The sequence below is a fragment of the Ixodes scapularis genome, unplaced genomic scaffold (assembly GCF_016920785.2).
Source record: "Ixodes scapularis isolate PalLabHiFi unplaced genomic scaffold, ASM1692078v2 PGA_scaffold8__174_contigs__length_109621045, whole genome shotgun sequence".
Taxonomy (NCBI): domain Eukaryota; kingdom Metazoa; phylum Arthropoda; class Arachnida; order Ixodida; family Ixodidae; genus Ixodes; species Ixodes scapularis.
This window is the reverse complement of record NW_024609883.1, coordinates 9,386,495-9,405,829: the sequence shown is the minus strand read 5'-3', so window position 1 is coordinate 9,405,829 and position 19,335 is coordinate 9,386,495.

The following is a 19,335-nucleotide window of genomic DNA, read 5'->3' as shown; positions in this document are numbered from 1 at the left end:
TTTTCTCAAAAATACTCTCCAACCTAGTGCGCCTCAGGTTCGTCCATTGCCCCATAGGTGGCAGCACATATACGCCAAAAGGTCCATTGTGCCACAGAGCGGGGAATTGCTCCACGAGCGCGGTGAGGTAAAAAGGTGCATCGCCGCACAACAAAAGGTTCGTCTTCTTCGTCTTCAACAGTTGGCGCCGAAAGAAAACGACTTTGGGTTTGGATTCTAATCCAAACAACAAAAGTCAGCTTGTTGCCAGACTTAGCGCTTCAATTATACTAAAAAGGCCGCGGTCCGCCGCCAAGGTCCGGGCGAGAAAAGTCGCTTGGCATTTCTCAGAAGCGCGGGCTGCGGACCGTCGGCGGACCTCGAAGACCGGTGACGTAAGATCACGTGATGCGCGGCCCGCGGACCAAAACAGCGATTTGGTCCGTCGTGTGGATACACCTTTAGTGTTCCAATCGAGGTATGTGGACGAGCCAGTGCTGGGAATCTCGACGCTGCGAAGCTCGGGGATCCTGCTTGTGTACGAATCAACAAGCTGCAGCATCCAATAAGTATGCATACATCGAGCTCGCGCCTTTATATTAGGGTTGTTGACCAGGAAGTTTGTTTGTTTCGTGCGTCCATAGACGAAATATTACTTTTTGCAATTACTGTTTTTCTTAATATGCCTGACTATGCGAGGTAAAACTGGGAGGCGCCATTGAAAAGCTCGATTTTAACACACTTTTTACCTCTTATCTGTACTGACCCGCAGCACTGCACGAAGTGAAGTCCCCACCCGCTTGCACTCCACTAATATTCAACATCGCGTATGCGCATAAAGTTATCCTGCAATCATATAGAAAAATTAGCACATACCGACCGTTTTAAGAAAGCAAAAGTCGAGCACTTGTGTGAAGAATGTCGCACCGTTCGCCGAAAGTGCGCCGGGCGGTGCATGAACCCCTATGCGGTGCGTTAAACGAACGAATTCAAAGCGCGTTTGACGGTTGCTAATGGCCATAATATTTGTTATGTGTTTGCTTTCTTCCTGCCTGAGTATGCCGAGACAATTTCAGACACACCGTTCAGGCACAGATCTTGGGCGTCAGTAAAAGCTCGTCCAAAAAGGCTTAGCGAGGAGTAGGGGACGCTTGTTAGGGCCTCCGTCGTAGCTAGCCCATCTCAGCGTTCGCGAAAAGTTAATCTTCTACCAGCATAAAATTTGAGTGGGAGATATATGATGACACGCAGAAGACATCATAGTAACTTGTGTGCAGTAGTGAGGTCGAATTTATTGCGTTTCATGCGTAAACGCTGGACTCAACTTTGATACCCTGTGAGGATGCGGCTTGCTTTTCGCCCAATGAAGTAACAAGAAGCGGACGTTTGGCGAAGAAAATACGTGTGAGGCCCCAGATGAACAAATTTCAGTTCTAGTTCACTGGTTCTAGACGGGGTTATTGAAATTGAGCTCAAACATGCACTTATGTGGTGAGGTGACTAAGCTACGACTTACTACGTTTGCATACGCACGCACAATATCAGGTGTTTCGGGAACCAAGGAAAGTGCTCCGGTCTTCGTTTTGTATCGCTCGAGAATGAGTGTATTGTACGGTCGTGAAAAGTCCGATAATCGAAAACGCAAGCAGCGCGTTCGGTCGCGGCGTGATAGCATGAGATGAAGCTGCTCAGTCGAAACCGAAACTGTGTGGCCAACTAGTTCCCAGAGTACACTGCGTGGTATTTCGCCGCGATGGGGCGCGTCGGTTTTGGAAGAAGTCCATTGGCCGCTGCGCTCGTCAATTTCCACGACCGCTCACCCCATGGCGCTGCGTGCCCATCAGCGCGCCGTTAAAGGGACACCGACAGGGTGGTTATGCTCGCCAGAGATGGCAAAATTACTTTCAAGAAGTAATTAAATTACATTACTAATTACTTTTCTAAAATCTGCAAAAATGTAATGAAATTACATTACAAATTATCGCAGACTAAAGGTAATGACATTACATTACAATTACTTTCTAAAAGTAATGAAATTACTTTGACATTACTTTTGAATACCTCAAGGCAATAATTCGTGCTCATTTTAGCTACCGTCTACGTGCACCAACACAGTGTTTACAAAACAAGCCCTCGTTTGACCTTACAGCGCGTGTGCAGGAACCAGATCCGGGAGAAGCGAGGCGCTGCGCATGCGCAATGTGGACCGCAGCGCCACCGCAGTGATGTGACGTCAAACAGCTGAGTTGGTCTATGTATCTACAAAAAACTCAGATCTTCCTGTTTACACCGCAACAACCTTATGTGCCTCAAAGTGAACCACACTGAACAGTGGTTTTGCTGGTACACACGACATAAGTGTTAAACATCATTAATAGCTTCTTTAGATGTGACTCAGAAAGACAGTCGACTCACCGGTTTCGCTGTTCATTCAACGGTGAAGGTTCCCACTAAAAGTGTGATATGTTTCCCTCTTCCTGATTTAGAAGTTATAGCAAATACTTTACTAGGGGGAATACATTCCACTCTGCTCATTTGCATTAGACAGAACGCCTACAGCGCCGCTGACGGAGTGGAGGTCCGCGTCAGTCCACGCGCAAGTGCACGTGGATGTTCGCGGCGGCCGCGGCGGTCTCGTCTCCGATTCCACAAGCCCCTTCATGTTTCAAAAGCAGCGCAAGGTGCGTCGATGCACGAGGCACGTGGAACGTGCGATCCTTGGGAAGATCATGGCGGCACAGTGCAGCAAAGTATTTAGCGCACCACTGAGCTAGAGTTGAGACGCCATGTTATTCTTAGAAGTGGCGCGCGGCACGTGTCTCGCGCATTTCCACAACAATGAATTTGGCATGTACAACATCAATATCGTCGATAGCCGAGACCTCCCCGACGATAGATGGCTCTCGCCAAGCCCAGAAAACCTGTCCGCGCCGAGGCTATTGTATTTGAGAGGAGTGGAATGTATTCCCCCTAGTAAAGTATTTGGTTATAGTCCGTGTCAGTTTGTTAAGTCCGGCAATGGCAGCTCGTTCTTACAAGGAGTCGTCACGTGAAACGTTTTCCTTCCGCCTCGGACGCAATCTAATTCTATTCTCCCGAAAGCATTATACTCGGCGATAACTTTTCTTGGCAATGCAGTGGAGAGGAAAAGAGCCCGCGCACAGGCTTTGCTCAGAATGGGAAAGGGAACGCGTGCCTGTACCTTCCACTGCATTGCCAAGAAAAGTTGTCGCCGAGTATAGTTGACCTATTCTCGGTCATTCCTTTCAAGGAGCATTTTTCCGAAACACCCGAAGAGTCCAAGTTTTTGCGCATTGTCACACAAAGGGCCGGGATAATTGCTAAGCAGAAGCGTCGACAGTTGAGGAATGGCGCGAGCTTCCTTAATTGAGTACTTTCCCAACAAACGGGGAGCGATATCTGCTTGTAAGCTTATTCCCGAAAAACTTCCCAAGAGAAGGCAGAGAGGCATACCGCGAGTGGCACCCGCTTTGCTTGAGGACGCACGGCACGTTCTGGGGCTTTGACAAGGCGTTTGAAATTAACTATTTATTCTTGTCGTTTCTTGTTCTAAATAGTCGAAGCTTACAGTTCGACTTTGCTTGACGAAAGTACACGGCTCTGTTTGTCCTGTCCTCTCAGGTTTTAAATTATGTTTAACTTACTGGTGATGAGCCCGTCGCCTTGTAGCCTATGAGCCGTTCATCCCTAAGCTGACGCACTGTCTGCTTAGGGATGAACGGTGGAAGCTACGTGTTTGTTGGAGCAGTCACACGTGTATCGTTCGCCACGTAACCATGCTCTCGTTCATACCCACGCGCAGAGAAAGGGGCGGGACACGAGATTAAAAGAAGGTGTTTGATTGGTTCTGGTTAGCTTGCAGCTCCCACAGCACTGTAAGCTTAGGAAAGAAGGAAGCATAGTATCGTCGGGATGACGCGAAGCCTTGAATCTGTCGTGCCTGGAGTTCGTAAACCGTTGCCTTCCAGCGATGTCTACACGCAAGTTTTTCTCCTTCGCCTTTCCAGCCCTCCTGTACAGCTCTTCGTACAAGGCTTTCCAGTCTGTACAGCTCTTCGTACAAGGCTTTGCGCTCAGGTGGCCGTCGATTATTTCCTCTGATGCTCTTTCACAACATTTCACCATGCAAAATATTTTTTTCTCTTCTTTCTTAATGCTTGCAAACGGATTTTCTAATTTAGGGCAAAAGTAATTTAAAAAATACTGAGTAATTTTCTCAAAATTACTGCCTGAAAGTAATTACTACATTACTAGCCTACAGAAGTAATTCACTAATAATAATAACTTTATTCACCATATCACATATGGTGGGAGCTGGAGAAAAAAGCTGACAAAGCAGCTTGACGGGTCTCCAGCCCCCTGAACAGGTACACAGTGGGGCCAAGTTACATACAAGCAAGAAAAAAAGCAACAGCAAAATAAACAGAAACAACCACAAAACGCTGTTATGGTAAAACAAAAAGGAGATGACTAACAAACCGTCGACATCACAAAAAAAAAAATTGCATGAAGACTAGACAACTGATAAACAACATATTTATATAGAAAGTAGATAGTCACGTAACTCACGCGGGCTAGAAGATAATATATCAATATTCGAATTCAGGAAAGTGTTTAGTAACGTTGGAAGTGTATTTCTAATCATCTGAAGACAGTAATCTGCACGCGATGTACCAACCATCCAGAAATCTGAGTGGCGAGTAGAATGTGTAAGCTGTTTTTTCCTAAGGGATGCCAAGCTTAGCAGAAAGCTATCTATCACAGAATATTCTTGTTTATACTTCATGATAAGCCTGTATTCATATTGTTGATGTATTTTAAGTACTCCGAGTTTTTCAAAAATTTGGTCCGTGTGAAAAAGATAAGGCACGTCACACACGAGTCTTAACGCTCTCTTTTGCAGTATGAATATTCTATGTAAATTTGTTTTAGTAGTGGTACCCCATACCAAATGACAATAGTTTAAATGAGATACAAATAGTGTGTTATACAGAAGTAGCTTAACGCTTGATGGAAGAATTAGACGGTGTCGATGTATCAAACCAATTATACAAGCAAGTTTTGAAATAACGTAATCTAAGTGCGCTGTCCAAGACATGTTGTTTGAAAAGAACACGCCCAATGTCTTGAACGTGGTGACCATTTCAATGGGGGACGAGTACAGAACGATGTCGCTCGAAAGGGTAATTTTCCTGTTTTTGGGACTAAAAAGCATAGCTTTAGTTTTGTCTTTATTTATTCTTAGATTATTTGATGTAGACCAAGCCTCCAGACTTCTCAAGATGTCGTTTGCGACTTGTACAATACCGCTGCAATTCCGAGACGATATAAAAATACTCGTATCATCAGCGTAAATGATAAATTTAGCTGGTGGTGCAATATTAATGATGTCGTTTATGTATATGTTAAAAAGAAGCGGACCAAGTATACTCATTACTCCAAAAAGTAATTTAATTACTGTAATTCCATTACAGAAATGTCATTACTGCCATCTCTGATGCTTGTCGAAGTTTTTGTACATGACCTATGAGAGCCCAACTACCTAGAACACAATTTTCGGCTCGAAATTCGGTTTCTTTCCGCCCGAACACCGCCGATCAAGAACTGGCTGGTTCGAGTCTCGCTCACTCCCTTAGAAACCTTAGAAAACGGCCCGTGGTCACGGGCCGTTTTCTAAGGTTTCGACGCGACCGCCAAGTTTAATCAAAGTCGTGGGTCACTGAAGGCCATACATGGGTAAATTACTTTCCAAATGTAATTTAATTACAATTACAATTACCTTGCTTCAAAAGTTGTTTAACTACAACTACAATTACTACTACGTGAAACGTAATTAATTACAATTACAAATTACTTTTCAAAAGTAATGAAATTACCTTATTATTTATTACTTGTTTCTGAGAGTGACCCGACTTGGGCCATATAACTTTAAACGAGTTGTATAGAATGCAAAGTATTTGTTCATTCCTTGGCCCAATGGTTGAGGAGGCTTAAGCATCGCTACATAAATGTAACGTATTGTACTTTCCTTTTATGAATTTCGTTAAATTCATGATAGAAATTGACACTTTGGGGAAATGAACTACTACATATTTATATTCTTAATAAATAATAATAAATTAGTTCCTATGCTGGAAGATGCCAGACAGCTAACGAAAAAATTGGGTTGACAGGCTTTTGTTAGCTCGGCAAATAAAAATGCGAGAATTGGTCATATATGAATATTTTATAAGTATTAATCCAAACGCGCTAATACGACTGCATTCACATATAAACATCATGGTATTTTAAATTATTTACACTGAGTTGAAATTATAATGGCTCAGAAATTATATAAGAGCCGAATCCAGGTTTCCGAGTCACTGGTGACAACATTCACAGGTGCGAGGTCAGTCTCCAGAATGCTTATGCAAATAATATCCGAAGTAAAACCAACTGGAAATGAACTTAAAAATAATACGGAGATAAAAATATCCGACAGTACTGAAAGAAAAACGTATAAAAATGGCAAAAAAAAAAACAAACAACAACAACAAAAAAACATAGAGAAATAAAACTTCTAAGCTCGGCTGAAAGCTGAAGCTCATTTGTTTTCCTTCCAATATTTTGGCATATTTACGCTATTGTTTTGTGCACGCTCCGTAGATGGCGCCACATGGCGCCGTTGAGGGAGACTCCCAAGAGGATTGTCTCTCAGCCCGCAGTGTAAGCAACAAAAGTACAAACAACGCAATCCTATTTTTGCTGTGCGTGTATGTGCGAGTGCCTGTCTATGTGTGCGAGTGTGTCACCGAGCGCCAGGCCGCTTGTGCGAGCGCTGAGGCTTTCAGAGAAGTTCCGTCGGCTCAACAAAGTCTCGCAAAAGTAATTGTAATTGTGCCTGAAATTTTGCAATTACTTACACTAGAAAGTAATTAAATCACAATTACAATTCCTTTTAGCCGAAAGTAATTAATTACAATTACAAATTACAAGGAAAAGTAATTAAAGTACAGTAATTCAATTACTGTAATTGAATTATTATTCAAGTATGCGAAGGCACACACTTACTATTAAAATAGAAAAAATATGAAACCCATTTTTCGTGGCTTCTATAAAGCTGCAAAGGCGTTGATCGAAAAAAAAAAGTTCCACAGAGAACCGGAAGCACTCAGTGCGTGCGTCGTTTCGCGTGTCGTGGGACTCGCGGGGACGGCAATGGCAGCGGACGGCGGGCGTGAGACCTCTACTTCAATACTGTCGCTCGCGGTACCGGCGAATTCCGTCTGCAATTTGGGACTGATCCAAAGAATTGGTATTCATCGCGTACGACACGCCCGACCACCAAGCCGATTTGCACGAAGACGTCGACGAGCCGTCGCACCCTTCTCGTGGCTGAAGGTATACGCCGTCCCACCTTCAGTCCGAGCACAGTGGACGCCACGAGCTATCCCAGCCGATCCAGCGCCGGGAGAAAATCGCGTGACCTGCCGGGTGGGCAGAGCGACGCAGGGAGCTCAAGGTCGCATGACACTCCCTCCACGCTGGATTGGCTGGGATGGCTCCTAGCGTCCGCTGCGCTCGGACTTCGAGTTGAATATGAAGCCAGGGATCCTGGGCTTAATCCCCACCCCTGCCTGTTTCGATCTGGATGAGCATCGTACCGGCGTGCGATCGTGTATCACTCAAGGTGTCGAACCGAAATTTTTATCGGTTCGGTTCCGGTTCGGGTTCACGGCTTTCGGTTCGGTTCCGGTTCAGTTCCGGGGAGCCAAAAATAACGGTTCAAACTGGTTCGAACCGGTTTGAACCGCTAAATTGAGAACATATTTTTCGCGTTCTTTTGGCAATATACACTATTTCCGTTTTGAAACGATTAACTATATAGCTTCTTCGATCGTCCGTGCAATTTACTTTTGTTTTTAGATACCAAAGATATTAAATTCAGTTATTTAATTTTGACGCAAGAGTAGAAGAAAATCTACATTAACATCCATAACGTCGTGTTAATACAACTCAATATCCCTTTGTTTAAGAGTAAAATATATTTTGCCTGAATCAAAATTTTAAGTACAGGAGTAAAGAGTTGAGCTTGTTGGTACATACCTGTAAATAGATCAGCTTCTAATTTAGAACTATACTGTATTTTCTTGTCCTTTCTTCGTGTTAAAGTAAAATTCTAAAGTTCAAACTGATCTATTTACACGGTATAAAATGCTGTCGCGAAGTGTGGTAGGTCGTCTAAAATACCCGTGATTGGTACAACTTTGTGTGTCAGTATTAAAAGCGAAATCGTGTCATTGAACTAAGGAATTAATTACATCACAAAAAAATATGAAATGAGCATGCACCTCGTGGCCATATATCATGAAATAAGGTTTACGAAATACACTTCAGAATATATATATATATATATATATATATATATATATTGTTAGGAAGATAAAGACGAGGAACGGTTGGGTACGGGGGAACGTGCGAGCAGCTCGAGAGGCCGCGCTGTGTGTGCTTACGAACGGTTCGCAATATCTGTCGCTCCCTCGCTGCCTCCTAATTTATCCCATTTCTCACCCTTGCAAGTGATGGAGGTGCTCTAGCTCCCCAACCTCTCGCTTCCCTCCAACTCTCCCACCTCATCGGTCTGGAACTCCGTAGCGGTCGCAAGATCACCACTATGGCTGAAGAAGCCCAAACCGGCGTCACCATCCGCGCACCGCCTCCCGCTCCAGCCACCACAACACCAACCGTCAAGAACCGGCAGCGGGCCCGCCACTTTTTGCGGGCACACCAGATTCCGATGTCCACGACAGGCTGAAGACCTACGAACGGGCAAGTCTCCACAACCGTTGAGATGACTCTTTCAAGTTCGCGAACGTTTTTTTCTTCCCCAAAGACACCGCTCTGAAATAGTTTAAGAATCATGAAGAAGAAATTAATTCCTGGGCAAAAGTAGCCTTCAAGGCTACTTTTGCAAAGGCCTTCGGCAATCCAGAGCAGCGTAAGCAGCAAGCAAAGGGCAAGTTGGCTAGCCGCTATCAGGCAAACACCGAGTCATCCACTTCTTACATTGAGGATGTACTGCGGCTATGCTCCCGCGTTGATCCTGATTTGCCAGAAGATGACCGCATTCGATACCTCTTTAAAGGACTTTCGCAGGAGCTGTTCACCATCGTTGCGCCGAAATCTCCGCCAACAGTACAGCAGATCATTGACGAATGCAAAAGTATGAAGAGCTGCAGAGTGCCCGAATTTCTGAGGCACCTTTCGAGCGTCTTCCCGAGGTGTGTCTTGCCACCGCCTCCAGTACCGACATAGCTACATTGATTAGGACAATCATCCGCGATGAACTACGTCCTTACCTCGCTCATTTAACACCAGCCGCTGCTCTTGCCCAAGAAATACCACAGGTGAAATCTATGCAGAAAGTTGTCCAACAAGAAATCCGCGCTGCGTTAGGTCACCTTGCCCTACCAACCGCCGCTTGCCCGCCAGCGCCATCGGCGCCTCCACTCATTTGTTCAATGCCCAAAGACTCATACCCCCGCTATTGTAGGCCTGCGGTTCAACAGACGCCCTAATCTTTCCGGCCTTATGGGCCCCGTCGTCGAACTGAAATCTGGCGAACCGAAGATAACCGCCCCATCTGTTACCATTGACACACCGGGCCATATCGCACGCTACTGCCGCCATCTAGTGGACACTACGATGTACCGACCCTTAGCGACAGGCACTTCCCGCACCTTCCGGAATGAGGCGCACCCTTCTGACGATCGACACGACCCACGTTCTTCTTAGCCGATCACCAGTCGCCGTGGCCGATCACCATCACCGTACCCTCGCCGCCCACGCTCTGTGTCGCCCCTTAACGCCGTTGCCGAATTCACCGAGACGTCAGACTAAAGCAAGCAGTCTGTGCGAACACCGGAGGTCAGACTGCACTCTCCAATCTCGACAAAAAACCTCCTTCTGACAGCCCAACGACTGTTCAAGTTAAAATTGACGGAAAGACGTTTACAACCCTAGTGGATACAGGCGCCGCCAAGTCATGTATTGCCGAAAATATTCGTCTTCGTCTACGAAAAGTGCTCACGCCTGCTGACGGACGGTTGCTACGAATGGGTAACGGGGAACTGGTCCGACCCCTTGGCTATTCAACCCTTTCAGTGCTTCTTGGGGGTAGCCGATACACAGTCATCTTCACAGTGTTGGCGAACTGTGTCGCTGACGTAATCCTTGGGTGTGACTTTCTGACAGCAACCGATGCTTTTATTGACTGCGGAAGTCGCGAGCTTCACCTGAACACTTACAACAAAGATGCCACCTCTTTGGATTCGACTCCGGTTGTCCTTCGTGTCGAAGAGGACGTATCCTTGCCTCCGTTGACCGCAGTGTTTGTCGAGCTCGTGCCCGAGGCGCCCTTTAGCAGTTCCTGCGGCCTTGTCGAGCCCATTCGCACCAGCTTTGAAAAAAAAAAAAAAGCCGCTCTTGTACCCAACTCAATTGCCGTACAGAAAGAAGGACGAGTCCAGTTGTACATTACAAACCCTTCAGCGGAAGTGTTAATGCTACCTCGGGGATCTCGTGTCGCCACCATTCAAACGTATGACGAGCATACACTTGCTGCTTTATCTCCGGGAGCTCTCAACACCTTTTCGCGGTCACCTTCTGCCACTCCTTCAAGCTGCGAGACTGTTCAGATGATCGACCCTTCCCTGACCAACACAGAGTATCAGGCTCTCTCCTGTCTGCTAACCGCGTACAGTGATTTATTTGATTTTGACCGACGTGCCCTCACGAAGACAACGACCGTGAACCACAGCATTGACACCGGTACGACAACTCCAGTGAAAAGTCGAGCTTACAGAGTTTCACCAGCGGAGCGCCGAACGATACAAGAAAACGTCGCTGACATGCTCAAGAAAAACGTAATCGAACCTTCATCCAGCCCTTGGTCGTCGCCTGTAGTACTCGTGAAAAAAAAGGATGGTTCATGGCGATTTTGCGTTGACTACCGCCGCTTAAACAAAGTCACAAAAAAAGACGCCTACCCGTTACCTCGAATTGACGACACCTTAGACACGCTTCAGGGCTCATCCTTTTTCTCTTCTATGGACCTACGCAGCGGCTACTGGCAAATACCTCTCTCCGATGACGCCAAACCAAAAACAGCATTTATCACTCCTGATGGCCTTTACCAATTCAACGTAATGCCGTTTGGACTATGCAATGCCCCCGCGACATTTGAACGAATGATGGACAATTTGCTTAGGGGCTTTACGTGGAACATTTGTTTATGCTATCTGGACGACGTTGTTGTCTTTTCAGCGACGTTTGACGAGCGTATACGCCGACTGCGCCAAGTTCTCGATTGTTTCCGCGCAGCTAAACTACAGCTAAACTCCAAGAAGTGCAGGTTCGGAGCGCGGCAAATCAAAGTACTTGGCCACCTGGTCAGTGTCGACGGAATTCGCCCTGACCCCGACAAGATTCAAGCCGTCTCCGAATTTCCTCTGCCTAAGAACTTGAAAGACGTTCGCGGTTTTCTTGGCCTCTGCACCTATTTTCGAAAATTTTTACCGGCATTTTCGAACCTTGCCGAACCGTTGAATGAGCTACTTCGAATGGGCCGAGCCTTCCACTGGGATAAACCCCAAGAACACGCCTTCAACTCTCTTAAGCGGGCCCTCATCTCTGACCCGATTCTTACACATTTCTTAGAAGGCGCCGACACAGAATTACGCACCGACGCTAGCGGTCACGAATTAGGTGCTGTCCTGGCGCAAAACGTTGGTAACACAAAGCGAGTGATTGCATACGCAAGCCAAACTCTTACAAAATGCGAACGTAACTATGCAATCACCGAACGTGAGTGCTTGGCTGTCGTATGGGCCATTACCAAATTTCGTCCATATCTTTATGGAACCCACTTTCAAGTCGTCACAGATCACCACGCCCTTTGCTGGCTTACGAATCTTGAGGACCCATCTGGACGCCTTGCACGTTGGTCCCTCAAGATTCAGCACTACGACTTCAGCATCGTCCACAAGTCTGGAAAGCTACACCTCGATGCTGACGGCTTGTCTCGGTGTCCACTGCCTAGTAAGCCTTCTGGACAGGAACCCCGGGGCTCCCCTTTGCTCTCTGCAGCTTTGGACACAATTGACGTAGCCGACGCTCAACTATCGGACCAACACTTAAAACCTATCATACATTACCTATTGGGAACCGCCACACCTTCCACGCGCCAACTGCAACGACATGCTACCTTTTTCACGCTTCACGAGGGTGTTCTTTATAGAAAAAACTACGAACCACATGGGCGTCCGTGGCTGCTTGTTGTACCCCGAATACTCCAAAGAGATATCATACAAGCGCATCATGACGACCCGACTGCTGGTCACCTTGGATTTAGCAAGACATACTTCCGCATCCGTGCTCGCTATTTTTGGAACGGCATGTACCGCACCATTAACAGATACATCCGAACATGTCGCCTTTGCCAAACGAAGAAAAGCCGTACGACCAGGACACCCGGTCCTCTTCAATCTATTACTCCACCGGACACTTCCTTTAAAAAAATTGGTATCGAATTTTTGGGTCCTTTTCCGCTTTCTGCCAACAACAACCGGTGGGCTATTGTGGCCGTCGACTACCTGACGCGGTACGCTGAGACGACATCTGTACCAAAGGCCACTGCCCAAGAAGTAGCGGATTTCTTTCTCGATAAGATCCTACTGCGTCATGGAGCACCACAAGTCATCATCAGTGATCGAGGCACTCCGTTCATCGCTCAGCTTCTTGAGGAGATTTTACGCCTCTTCAACACAGTTCACAAGTGGACGAGCGCGTACCACCCACAGACTAACGGACTGACCGAACGCCTTAACAAGACATTATCACAAATGATATCTATGTATGTCGACGACCATCATACCAATTGGGACACCGTTATCGCTTATGTGACTTACGCATACAACACAGCACACCAGGCCACCACAGGCTTCTCCCCTTACTACCTTTTATACGCCCGCGAACCTCTCACAACTCTTGACACAGTTTTGCCCTTTATCAAACACCTCCCAGTCAGTGGCTTTGCCGCCGACATCGTCTGCCGAGCCCAAGATGCTCGTCACCTTGCCCGCCTCCACACCTTCAAGTCGCAGCAGCAACAGCAGCTTCGCCACGCCGAGAGTCACTCTTCCGTCACTTACGAGATTGGGGACATAGTTCTCCTAGCCACACCGCTGCGTCAACCGGGATTACCTCACAAACTTTTCTCTAAGTACATTGGACCCTATCGTGTTGTTCGTCGCCTTTCCCCCACAAATTATGAAGTGTCACCGCTGTCGCCTCAACAGGATCATCGCTCAAAGACCACAGACATTGTTCACGTTGCCAGGATGAAGCCATTCTGCATTCCGGACAAACCCCATTTATCTGACCCATGTCAGCTCTTACCCGACGGGCGGGAAGTGTTAGGAAGATAAAGACGAGGAACGGTTGGGTACGGGGGAACGTGCGAGCAGCTCGAGAGGCCGCGCTGTGTGTGCTTACGAACGGTTCGCAATATCTGTCGCTCCCTCGCTGCCTCTTAATTTATCCCATTTCTCACCCTTGCAATATATATATATATATATATATATATATATATATATATATATGATGACGACCCAACTGAGCTAAAAGCAATGAAATTTTCGAAATGTAACAAAGTTTTAGGATAACTCCTTTCAGTCTATCTTTTATAGAAACACCGGGTGGCAATCCAAATGCCTGTTGTTCTAACCAAACATTGTTTACACTCAGCACCGCACGCATGCGGCTAATCATGGAGCAAGGAGTAATTGCAATTGTTCACTCTAATATATACGCACCTTCGCACTCAGATCGAATCTGGCCCAAAATAGCGCTTTCCCAAGTGAACATTTTCTTATACAGAATAAGCTGGCATAGCCTGGCTGTTGAGGTTAGTTGTTGACAAGATGCTGGACAATTCAATTTTCAAATGAGCATCACCCTTGCTAATTGATGATTTTAACACAATAGCGTTAACGAGCTCATGTCGCAGAAAAACCGATGTCGGTGGCGTGACTGGAAAATCCTGATGGGTCGATAGGTTCATGACGTCAGAGCTACATACCCTAGCGCAAGAATTTCAAACAACCCACAGTGCTTACGCGAAACGTGACATCACGCGTGGAATGAGGGTGATTAAAACATGATATGTAATGCGAAATAAAGGTCACCGTACGTTTCAAATGATTTCACTTTTGAAAGTAATTCCTTTGCCTTAAAGAAAAAATTAAAAATTTTAGGCAGGATTCGAACCCACAACCCTTTAGTTGCGAGTCAGACGCTTTTCATTAGGCCACGCGAGGCACGCTTGCGTGGCAAATGAGAATGCGATGCAAACGAGGCCCGTTGACGCGATCGCGTTCCACTTTTAAAGGCGAAGCTTAAGCGTCCTTCAAAATTCTTTTTTGTTTAGTAAAACGAAGTAGTATTTCACGTTCTACTCGACAAGGCAGCTACTTAATTGGACACTTTCTGACGGTTTGCGTGCGTAATCATCATAGTTCCACCGCGCGCCCCTGTTTACTTTCTTTTCGTCCAGCCCACAGACACATAAAACTAATGTTCACCAGATAAAAAAGGCAATAACAGACTTCTATATGTTTGAGAAGTTATATGTGTGAGGAACACATAGTTATTTCAATTAGCTTCAAAATCAGAAATGTATGTAAGGCCGTCCCATATCACTTACAACGTGCCTGTCGAGGATAAAAACGCCGTTAAAGATTGGCAGAACCGCTTTCAAATAATTTGGGGGGCATTGTAATTAAATATATTTCATATTGATAAAAAAAATTTTACTTTATAAAGTTCACATAACCGCTTGAGATCGACGCGGAAGGACGATACTCGAAACTACGCGAGCTGTGGAGTCTACGTAGAAGTGTTTTTCTGTTTGCTGATTGGCAGTGTGAAACATCGGGTTGCAGGGTACGCTAAAAAGGACTCTATGCTCACATGATGAATTGGAAGTCAAATACACGAAATGTTCAAAAAGAGTGAGATAATTAATGTTATGTTTTCCAAATAATCCCTTCCAGAACGCCTTACTGCAAAAAGAGATGCGTAAAGATGCACGCAATGATATTCATGATTTTACATAAATAGCGCGAAGGACAGACAAAGATTCTTGAAATCTTAGTATATTACATTTCATCAGCTTGCATGAGCTCGAAACTTCCGAAGTACTGCCTCGGGAGGCAAATGTTATATTCGGTTTTACCTGCACTTGTTTTGGGCCCTCACTTTACAGCGCTATGCTAGAATAGTCATGCGTTCTAACATTTCTCTAGGCTGCCATATCTCATCGCGAGACTGCTATAAATACTTCACAAATTTACAATTAGGACATCTATGGCTAGTGTTGCGAACATCATATTTCACCAGAAAGCTGAACTATTTAGCATGGTATGCACGTGACGTTATCACACTATAGGCTGGTGGTCATTCTGATTCCTTCTTGCTGAGAAAGTCGAATTCGACGGTGCAAAAGGCACGCTGCAGGAGGTGCAAGCTCAGTGAAAGCAAAGTATTTGAAAGGCTAGTATTATTATTCTTAGTGCATCGTCGTGAGGAACGGCGCCAGCGTCTGGCACGACAAAAACGTGCTTTTTGGCAAGAGCGGTTTTCCAATCAAAGTAGTTTCCGGGGTCACGCTTTTTGGTCTGCGCCAAAGATGCAGGGAAGAGGAACCTTTAAGGCCGGTTCTCACACGCAGCGCAGCGCTGATGTAACGCTGCTCACGTGCCGTCAGGTACTTATCGTATGCCATGAGCAACAGTTTTGACGGTGCGATACAAAGCTGGTGAACGCTCCCGTCGGCACGTGCTTAGCACGAGGTCAGCGCTATGCTTGTAGCGCTCCGCTGCATGTGTGAACAGGCCTTCACAACACAGTATGTTTCTAAAACTCCCCCCCCCTCCCCCCCCCCCCCGGCCCCACACACAGACGCACTTCTTTATACAGCGGTGCTGTTAAGGGCTAGTCATGCGTTACCGCCATGTATAAATGGCGGCGGCAACCAGACAGCCGGCTTGCCAGTTGTTTGGTTGCCACCGTCGCTCATAAATGGCGGCAACCCCTCCAGCCTTTCCAGTCTGGCTTGCCGACTTGCGGCCAGCCATTACTTCATTCCCACCATAGTACAGCATTTCTGGCCTTCCTTCTTCACCAGAGTGGAAAGGCTGAAAGTATTCCTGAGGAATTGCCTCCTTCATTTGTGTCTGTTAATTCGACAATTTTATTTGACACTTGTTAACCGCAACCTTTCATTGCTTTTATTTTGCACCCCGTGAAGTTTAAAGGGGTCATGAAACGATATCGGGTTGGAATGTGCATGACTTTTCCGAGGCGTACTGGTCCCCTGGTCCAAGTGTACTCGCACAGGGCGCCACTGATTCAGAAGCTTCTTTGCCGCGGTGAAATTGCGAGGATTGAACGAGACTATCTCTTTTAGTCTTGCCTTCTCAAAGATTGACGTCGTAATTGTGGGATCAAAACCACCCGCTTGTCGACAGTCGAGTGCGACTCATGGATTGGGCAGGAGAACTGTGTGAGCACCGTACATCGGCTCGTAACAATCAATGCCTCGGCGGACACTTGGATAGTGGCTCGTGTCCAACCACTGTGGTGATGAGAATAGTCGAACTCTAACAATGCCTGGAGTTCCAGCACACATTTTCTTCCTTTAAAACTCTAGCGCGGGGGTATGATTAACGTTGGCGGCCTAAGATAGGCACCAGGCCACGTGGCCGTTTCTGGCTCCGAGTTGAGGGGATGAACTATGCTCATATTTCTCTAATTTTTTCGGCGACTACCATTGCCTAGAAAAAAGAGCAAAGCCAAGTTCAATCAGTTATTAACGTTAGGGACTGATCCTGAGTAGTATGTAGTAATGTATAGAAATATGTTATAGCTCATTTAAACAAAATACAGAGGGGTCAAAACTTGGGCAATAACTTGAGAACGACGCTCGTGTGAGACTTACAGCGACTGCCAACGTTCGGCTGTTCCTCTCACGTCACTAAAATATCTTATTTTTTTTAGGTATTCCTTCCGTACACACGTGTAGTTCTATGTAACGTCCTATTAATAGGTCGCATTTAGTCATTTCAAAACTTTTATTCTCGGGGACATCTTTCGGATATACTTCAACAACAACGAAAAAATGTTTCAATGCCTCAATAATGTAAAATTGGTCTTGCAACATTTTTTTTGTACCTTCAATAAATAGTGTTAAGAAATAACCCGTGGCGTTGATAGGTTGTGGAAGCATCCATTAGTTTTCCCCTAATAGCAGATGCAGAAAAAATAAAGGACAGAGACAGCTGTCGATATCTCCTCAACTCGCAATTTGAACAAGCGGCCACGTGATCTGACCCTAATTATATACCGCCAGTGTTCATCACAGTCATGCCCTAGGCTGCAAGGGTTTGCAAAGCAAAAGCTTGGGCTGAGCTTCAGATATTGTTAGTGTTGGGCTATTGATTATCATATCTAATTGACATGAGCCGTTACCTGAATGTTTGGCCATGCTGATTGTCATGAACCCGAGCACTCGACTAGGGGTTATGAAAATCGCTTACGTCACGGTGTCACGTGACTCTCGGTGCGAAATCGTGATGTCATGTTACGTCATGCTGTCAACAAGGTTAATACATCTAGTGACTTCCTCAAATTAAATCGATTTAACGCAGTGAGTTACGTGACGTCACGAGGCCACGTGACATTACTTGACAACATGTATTGACACCATGACGTCACGTGACAACTTGACACATGGTTAATCATAGTGCCAACAAAGGTGCCATGAAAACCCACAATTTATCATACGTTGCAATTATGTATATGACGATTCGATCAACAGATAGAAATACAGCCGCCAATTGTTTATTCTCATTTGTTCATTTTGTGATACTAGCAAAAAAGAAAAAAAATATTACCTTCAACCGTTTTGAACCGGTTACCGTTATATGTTTTTTCGGTTCGGTTTCGGTTCAGTTCCAAGATGGCGGCGAAAATTTCGGTTCGGTTCAGAATATATCATGGGTCTTGCGAGAATATGTCATTATTTTTGTTTTAGAATGGTGCAAACGGAGGTCATTGTCTAAACACCAACGACCGAAGGAATATGCGTCATTCTGAAGCGCGATGCAATCCTCTAAGGTCGATATTTTTTTGTAAAGCTTTATATCATCAGCGTACTGCAGAAATGAAGAATTTAATATAACTCGAGAGACATCATTTACAAAAATATTAAAAAGGAGGGGGCCCAAGACAGATCCCTGAGGAACTCCATAGCTTGCCTTGTACAAGGACAAGGTAGCATTGTTGACGCGGACGTAGGCTTACCTATCAGACAAATAGCTTTTTAACAAATTGTATACCGAACCACATACTCCGTACGAGGAAAGCTTGTATAAGAGGATGTTGTGGTTGACTATGTCGAATGCCTTACTCAGGTCGAAATAAAAAACGTCAAGCTGACCTCTATTACGAACTACTTCAGAGGCAGCAGACATAAAAGATACGAGATTGGTGGATGTCGATCTGCCGGACATGAAACCATGCTGATTAGGAATGACTCTACTACGAAACTTGAAGGAGAGGAATTGATGGATTACCATTTCAAAGAGTTTGGAAAAAGAAGAGAGAAGAGAAATCGGTCTGTAATTAAGAACATCACCGTTCTTTCCAGATTTCAGGACCGGAACAACCACTGCCAGTTTCCAGTCGTCAGGGAATATCCTTGACGTCAAGGAGTTATTGAAAATTTTGCACAGTATAGGCGTAAGTAATTCATGATAAGCCTTAACAATTGCAGCGGGTATCCTATCATGACCTGCAGACAATGTGGGTTTCATTTTCTTAATACATAGCCTAACACATTCCTCATCGACAACCACAGAACCTAATGAGTCACCAAAAACGTCCAAGTGAGGCAAAATAGCTGAGGAGCAGTTGTTATTATTAATGTAAGCTGACGCAAAGTGATCCGCAAACAACTCAGACATGCCATTCGCACAGTCGCTATGCTGATTCAAGACGATTTTGGACACAATATTCTTCCCCAAGCGCGATTTAGCGTGCCTCCAAAATTTCTTGGGATTTTTAACAAGATCTGATTCTACCGAGTCAGAATGCGCCTGGCGATCACGGTTTAAAATTTTCTTACATCGCTTTTTGCAAATTTTAAATTCAACTTCCCACTTTGGAAGACCACTTTTCTTAAACCTCCTGTGCAAAAAACTCTTTCCGTTTTAAAAGCGTTCTGAGTTCACGAGA